The sequence below is a fragment of the Elephantulus edwardii genome, unplaced genomic scaffold (assembly GCF_000299155.1).
Source record: "Elephantulus edwardii isolate Elephantulus edwardi_28Jun2011 unplaced genomic scaffold, EleEdw1.0 scaffold00025, whole genome shotgun sequence".
In the NCBI taxonomy this organism is placed as follows: Eukaryota; Metazoa; Chordata; class Mammalia; order Macroscelidea; family Macroscelididae; genus Elephantulus; species Elephantulus edwardii.
In genome coordinates this window covers 8,380,724-8,388,365 of record NW_006399775.1, presented here as the reverse complement: position 1 = coordinate 8,388,365, position 7,642 = coordinate 8,380,724, and the positions used below count along the sequence as shown (strand labels likewise).

Sequence of the window (7,642 nt, the reverse complement as noted above, 5' to 3'; positions counted from 1 at the left end):
GACACACTGACAAAGGAGATTAATCAGAACTGGCTTTGACAAGCACTGTGGCAATTGGACAATTAAAACAGACATTGGTGGGGGGGAAGAAGAACGAACTGGGGAGGAGGGTGGAGAAAGCAGTGCAACAATGAATGAATGAAAACCCAAAATCTCTGTAAATGTTCATTAAAACTAATAAAATTTAATAATTAAAAAAGTCTTTTTTAAATGATAAGATTTTATAATGTCTAATCAAGATAGAAAGCCTGGAAGCAGGAGCAGCATCCACTTCCAAAATGGCATGCCTCCGGAAACTATGTACGAACAGTGCTCAGGCCGTTCATTCATAGGTTCGCTATAAGACATCTAGGACTCGATGGCACCTAACAACAGCAACAACATTTACAACAGAAAGGAGATCAACGTGTGTATTGACTACAAAGTGAATCATTGCTGTGGCAGTTGTTGTCATTGTTGTTATGTGCCTTTCAGCTGGAACCAATTCATTGCTGAGTCCTCAGTGGGTTTTCTGGGGCTATAAATCTTATGGCAGGAGAATGTATATCTTATTTCCACAGAGCAGCTGTTTAATTTTAACCATTTATCTTTGAGTTGGCGGCACAAATCCTTACCAAAGTAGGCCACTAGTGATCCTAGTAATTGTTGTTATGTGCCATTGAGTGACCTGCGACTCATAGCGGCCTTGTGTACAACAGCCCTAAACCCTGCTCTATCCTAGTAATTATGTGTTTAAAAAAACATTTAGAATCTATCTATATATTCACTGAGAGAGTTTTTGTAGAAACTTACTTCAGTCCTTACTGACCACTGGATCAATCTTCTGATTGAACTGTGTACTTTCCCCCTTTACTTGAGCTATGATCCTCATTGGGATATGATTTCTTAAATTACAAACTACATCTCAATTCTCTCATGTTAAAACTTTCCTGTGGCCTCCTACTATAAATTAAAAGTTTTAATGTGGCCTCTGAGGCCCACATGGATATTCTAACCAGTCACAACTTTTTTCACTGTGCTCCAAGCTTCACAGTCATATGTTGTTATTGTTTATTGCTGTCAAGTTGAGCATGACTCATAGTGATGCTAAGAAAAAAAACCTGAAGTATTTCTATAACTATTGTCTTTTCTCAAAGTTTATAGGGCTTCCAGAAGCATGTTGTATAGAGCTGCAAAAACACTATTCCTGCCCCTATCTTAACATTATGGCATAAATCATTTCCACAGACTAGGGTACTCTTCTCCATTAAAGATACAACTAGATTTCTTTTAAATAAAATTTAAGCCCACTGGCAGGCAGCTTGATCTTACAACTGCTTTGGAGTAGAAATTTGGGAAATCTCTTGTGTGATTTACAGCCTCTGAAAACCCACGGGAAAGTCAGCTGTGAGCTGGTTCTGACTCCAAAGCACATGCCAACCTAATAAAAAATAAGACTATTTTACTTAGTTTTCTTGTATATTTTATTTGTAATACTAATCAACATTCTGCTATGTTTTTGTTGGTTTTGTTCCTTTGTATCAGAACCAACTCATAGTTGGCCCTCTGATGGTTTTTTGAGACAATAATCCAATTGAGAGAAGAATGCCTATCCTTCTCCCATGGAGTATCTGGTGAATTCAAACTAGGGGCCTTTGGGATTTCAGCATAGCTACTAACTTCTAGTCCACCAGAGCACTATCAACATTAGAGGTTGTATATATATTTGCATGTTGTTTTGTTTTGTTTGTTTCTATTTTCAATCCTTTCACTCTGACACAGTTCAAAAAAATTTTAAAGAAAAAGAAGAGGTTAACAAACCAAAACCTGAATGTACACTTGCAGTCATCTAGATGAATTTGAATTTCACTTTTGTAAATACAATTTAACAAAAAGATATTACTTATTAGAGAAAAGGCATATGGTTTATTTTTTCAAGAATGAAAAAAACTAGTTTGTTATAATATATAGCTTAAACCACCAATTATCTATATTACTGTGCTACTGTGGCTTGCATGTGGTTGTGATGCTGAATGTTATGCTTCTAATATTTCAAATACCAACAGAGTCACTCATGATGGACAAGAAGTTAAAACAAAGGGAAGGAATGATGAGGTAAGAGAGCTGAACATAAGTTTTCAAAGGTCAGTTTGAGAATACAAAGCAAACTATTATAATTAAACTGTGCTGGGAAAGGAGCTGGGATTAGAAACCCAAAAGGGAAGGACACAGTTACCATTTCTCAAACTGGGAGAACAAAATAGCAATTATAAGCTTCAGTTTACAACAATGAAGCATTCTATGAGTAAAATGATTCAGAAAGCATTAAAAGATGAAGAGATAAATACAGAGAGCTATTGTACCAAAAATAACTGTTGACATTGAACCATTTTAGGATGTACTACATGACCAATAATTAAGTGTAGTGAAAGAGGAAGTCAAAGCTGTATCATTAAAGAAATTAAATCTCAGGAATTGATGGAATACTAAATGAAGTGTTTTAGAAAGCATATGCAAACCTGGATGTGCTGAACAGTCTCTTCTAACAAAGACCGAAGCCAGATACCTGAGCAAGTGACATGAAGAGACCCATATTTGTTCTCATTCATAAGAAGGGTGATGCAACAGACTGTTGAAATTATGAATAGTATCAATGATACTGCTTGCAAGCAAAAGCTTCCTAAAGACTACCAGGTAACAACTGGGTTTATTGATAGGGAGCAGACAAAATTCAAAGTGTATTGAGAAGAGGGATTTCACAAGGGATTTCATTACTAATACCAGATAGAGTTTGGCTGAAACCAGAGAGTATTAGAAGGTTAGTTATGTTTCATTGGTTAGGCAAAGACATCTGACTATATGGATCATAATAAATTATGGTTAATTTTTATAAGAATGGGAAATTCCAAAATTATTAAATATGCTCATGTGAAGCCTATGCATAGATCAAGAAGCAGTTGTCCAGGTAGAACAAGGGAACACTGCACAGTTTAAAATCAAGAAAGGTGTGTGTATAGGTTGTATCTTTTTTCTCATATTGATTTAATATGTATGTTGAATAAATAATTTGAGGAGTATTAGGTTTGAAGGAAGACTCATCAACAACCTGTGTTATGCTGAAGATACAACATTGTTTGCAGACAGTGAATAATACTAGAAATACTTACTGAAGAATGTAAACTACTACAGAATGTAAAATAGTATAGCCTGCAGTATGGATTGTTGTTGTTTGGTGCCATCAAGTCGAGTTGTAGACGACTCATAGTGACCCTATGAAAAAACACCCTGAGCACTGTTCGTACATAGAGTTTCCGGAGGCAAGCCATTTCTGGTATGGATTTCATTACAAAAATCCTCATTACTGTATAGGTAGGCAACATCACAATGGAGAAAACACATCAACATTTTCATTATACTTAGATCCACAATTAACATCCATATTAGCAGCAATCCAAAAAATCAAAAGATGTACAGCTCTAGGGAAATCTTCTGTCAAGCACCTATCTGAAGTTATAAGGAGTAAGGTTATTCAGTCTAAAGACTAAGGTGCACCTGATGTTTTACATTATTTCCTATTCATTTGGAAATTGAGTGCTTACTAAGAATTACAGAAGAACTGAGATCTTTAAATTGTGGTGTTGGTGAAGAATACAGACTCCACTTATGCCAAAGAATAAAAGAATCTGCCTCAAAGGATGCGCAACCAGAGTGCTCCTTATACACAAAAATGATGACATTTGAACAAATGTCCTTTGAACATTGGTTTAGCAGGAATGAGTACTTGGAGTGAAATATCATGCAGGAAAATTTGAGCCTCAGCAAAATAGAGAACAATCTGCAATAATAAAATAGACACAGTAACTGTAACAACAGCTGGCAGCATATTAGGGATTTTAAGGATGGTGCAGGTTATAGCAAAGTTCAGATGATCTGTTGTTCATAGGTTCACTATGAATTGTCAAAAAACAGAATTTTATAACAACTACATATAGACTAAATGTATATTTTAAGTTTATTACCATTGCTTGACAAAAATATTATTTTAAAACCATTATTTCATTTGTCATTGTTTGGTGCCACTGAGTCAAGTATGGCTCATAGTGATTGCTATGAACAACAGAGCTGAACAATGTCCTATACTGTGCCATCCTCACAATCTCTGACACAACCAAGACTATTGATATAGTCACCATATCAACGCACCCGGATGCAGGTCTTTCATCTTTCATCACCCCTCAATTTTTTCCAATCATGATGTTTCTCTCCAAGGAATAAATCTCTTAGAAACACACTCAAAGTATGTGAGATGAAGCTTCATCATGTTTGTCTCCAAGGAGCGCTATGGATGCACCTTATCCAAAACATCTGTTTATACTATTGGCAGTCCATGTGATCTTCAGCATTCTTCTTCAGCAACACAGTTCAAACACATCAATTCTTTCACCTTTAGTTATTGCCCTCAGTTGTATAGCAAGTGATTAAAAAGACCATGGCCTGAGTCAACTACAGCTTAGTCCTCAAACTGCCATCATTACTCAGTGATTTGGAGAGATCTTTGACTGCATACTTTCACAATGCCATATGTCTTCTGATCTTTTGACTTCTGGTACTAAGTGTATTGATTGTGTATCCAAGTAAGATGAGGTTATTGACAGGCTCAATCCTTTCTATATCTATCATGATGTTGCCAATCAATCCAGTGGTCAAAATTTTTGTTTTCTTCATGTTGAGATGCAATTCATATTGAAGGCTGCAATGTTTAATCTTCTGAAGTAGTTGGTCTTTATTACTAAATGCCTGATCTGCATCTTAGCTGATTATAAGACAGCTAACAGAAACAACTCCTGCCTAGTATTAATGACCTGTGCTGCCAACATGAAGGCTGTGGTTTGAGTCCATCTGCTGTTGCTTGGGAGAAAGGGAGGCAATCTCCTTCTATTTAATCTACAACCTATTAAAATCTCTGACATGTCAGCTATGAGTCAGTTTAGATTTAAGAGCACAGATCAACAAAAATAATCCTAATTAAAATAATCTAGACAATATTTTTCAAAGTGAAGTTGTCTACTTTTTTATTCTCTAGATAAAATATCTTGCTTTTCAGAGGGGTGAGAATGACAGACAGACAGCAAAATAAGCCCTAGTAATTGAAAAATAATAAGCCAGAGAAATAGTAGACTTTATAGATATATCAGCACCAAGACAAAGAGAAACAGCTCTAGTCTCAAAATGCATCCCACCAAGATGGAGCTCCTATGGTACAGTTCATAGAGAGTTGAAGTATTAACCTAGTGGAAGAACCTCTCTTGGGGTTTATGAATCCACCATTATTTTCAGGATATAAAGACACAATCTTGTGCAATTTATAGCCTCAGAAAACCCACTGGAGTGTTAGCAATGAGTCAATTCTGATTTGAACACAATAAAAATTAAACAAATAAAATCTGAGAAATAGTTAGATTCAAATGAAATCTATGTACAGTCTATATAAAATGCATTCCCATACCTTTAGGTATAGATCTATGTGTAATTTGAAGAAATTTTGCTTTTCATAAAAACCTGCTTCATTACAACTTTTATAAACTATGATAAAGTCTTAAATGGTGCAGTAGCTCCAAACTCCCTTTGAAATGTATTGAAAAGTCACTCAGTGATTTGTTCTAGAAAATCAGTCAATCCCCAGGGCTGATTACTCACCAGGTACCTGCAGTGTGCAAAGTACTTTACATGAAAAGTTACACTTGGTATGAAAACAGTGAGTTAATTGGAGGATAAGGCTCCCAAGAAACTCCTGCATAATTTTGGTGTGTACACATACATAATGTTATAAATTCTCCAGTAATGAAATTAAAATGCCAGTGGCAATCTGGGTAAATAACCAAGCAACTGCATGGAATTAAGAAAGTTTTGAAGAAAATTAGATGATCATATTAAAACCTTTAAAAAAATGTAAAGATTCTCTATTGACTCTTTAGTTTCTTCTCCCCCCTTCTCTCTTTATTTTTCTTGCTTTTGCGGGGGAAATGTCCCCTAAATTCTGAAGCTTCTGGTTTGAGTTCTGCATATAAAGAATATACACATCATCATCATCTTCCCTTCTAGTCCTTCAAACATGTCTAATAGAAGAAATAAAAACTAAAAATACTATGTGAAAGAGGTGTTATTGTTAATATTTTCCTTTTTTAAAAAATCATTTGTTTTCCTTCCCTTTTCCCTGTGTTTAGGGAAGTTGTCTTTATATCCTAGAAAATTCCAGTTAAATGGGATCCATAAGTTTATCATGTTCAGAACGCCAGGGTTCTTAAGATAATTTGCCTAGAAATAGTTTGAGAGACTTCAGCTTCAATGTATTAAAAAAATTATACACAAGGTATTTTCTTCCCAAAAAACACTTTGGTTTCCCCCGCCCTTTTGAGAGTCACTCCCTGAGCTACTCATGGACCCTCCAGACCCTAATTATCTGTAGGAGGCTAAGATCAACATTCAGGATCCAAGTAAGGTATTGCTTGTACCTGGAACACCATCCTACTATGCCAGCCATACACTCTAACTTGAAGGCTCTAGCCACCAGCAGCTACTAAAATACTCTACTGGTTCACAGATAAAGTTCTTCCTTCAGAGGGATGAAGAAATTTTGGGAATGTTGCCACACCATTCCACAGACCAAGGAGGACAATAAACTTCAGGACAGAGCGCTGTTATCAAAGGACAAGTCATTCACACCAGAAAACTAAGCTGCAGGACCAGAGAGAAAGGAAAAGAAGCAACTCCCCCCCCCATCTCAGCTAATTTTGTCACATGACCAGAGAGGAAGAACTAAAGGCAATGTGAGTTGTGTTTCCTACTGGTGTATTGAGCTCCCCAACTGAAACAAATCTTCTCTTCAGTCAAAGGATAAGAGATAAATTCCAGCAGGGTGAACTGCCCTTCTTCTCTCCTCTGAAGCAGTGGGATCCTGAGCCAAGGTTATGAGACCAAAGCCTTGCTGAGGCTCCAGGCAAGAAAAACTCTACTACAGCAATGACATGAAAGAAGCAGACTACCTCACACCCTATACAACACCAAATCAAGACATTACACTCCAAAAATGATCAAAACACAGAATCAATGGATTTCCTGAAATGAGAAAGTCTGATGGAACTTTCTGACATACAATTCAAAAGAACAATGATTCAATATTTTCAATAACTGAAAGACAAACAAAGATTTACAGTACTCTGTAAGCAAAAGCCAAAAGGAACTTAAAAAAAAATCCAAGACAACTCAGTTAAAACAAATGAGGCTACCCTATAAAACAAGAAACTGCAATACAGAATATGAGGAAAAAAATGTTTCAGATGCTGTCAATATGTTGGAGGAATATATGAGAAGAACTGAAGTGATGTAACACAGAACCAAAGAAATAGAAGATATATTTATCACACTGATCTGCTAGAAAAAGCAGAATCAAAAAGGAAAAAGAGGAAAGTGTAACCATACTGTAGGACACCATTAAGACAAATAACATGCACATAATGGGAATTCCAGACTTCCAGGAAGAAGCAAGTAAAGGCACTGAGAAACTTGTGGAAGAATTACTAGAAGAAACATTCCAGGCATGCATAAATAAATATTTATATTATTACTATTTATATTTATACTTATTTATATTTCATTCTATATT

The 7,642-nt window shown here is 35.8% G+C and overlaps 1 protein-coding gene across 1 annotated transcript in view; it reads right to left on the bottom strand.

Moving 5' to 3' along the window:
- The window catches only part of SNTG2 (syntrophin, gamma 2), a 644,399-nt gene that overhangs the window by 526,495 nt on the left and 110,262 nt on the right, over positions 1–7,642 (bottom strand). The window lies entirely within an intron of this gene.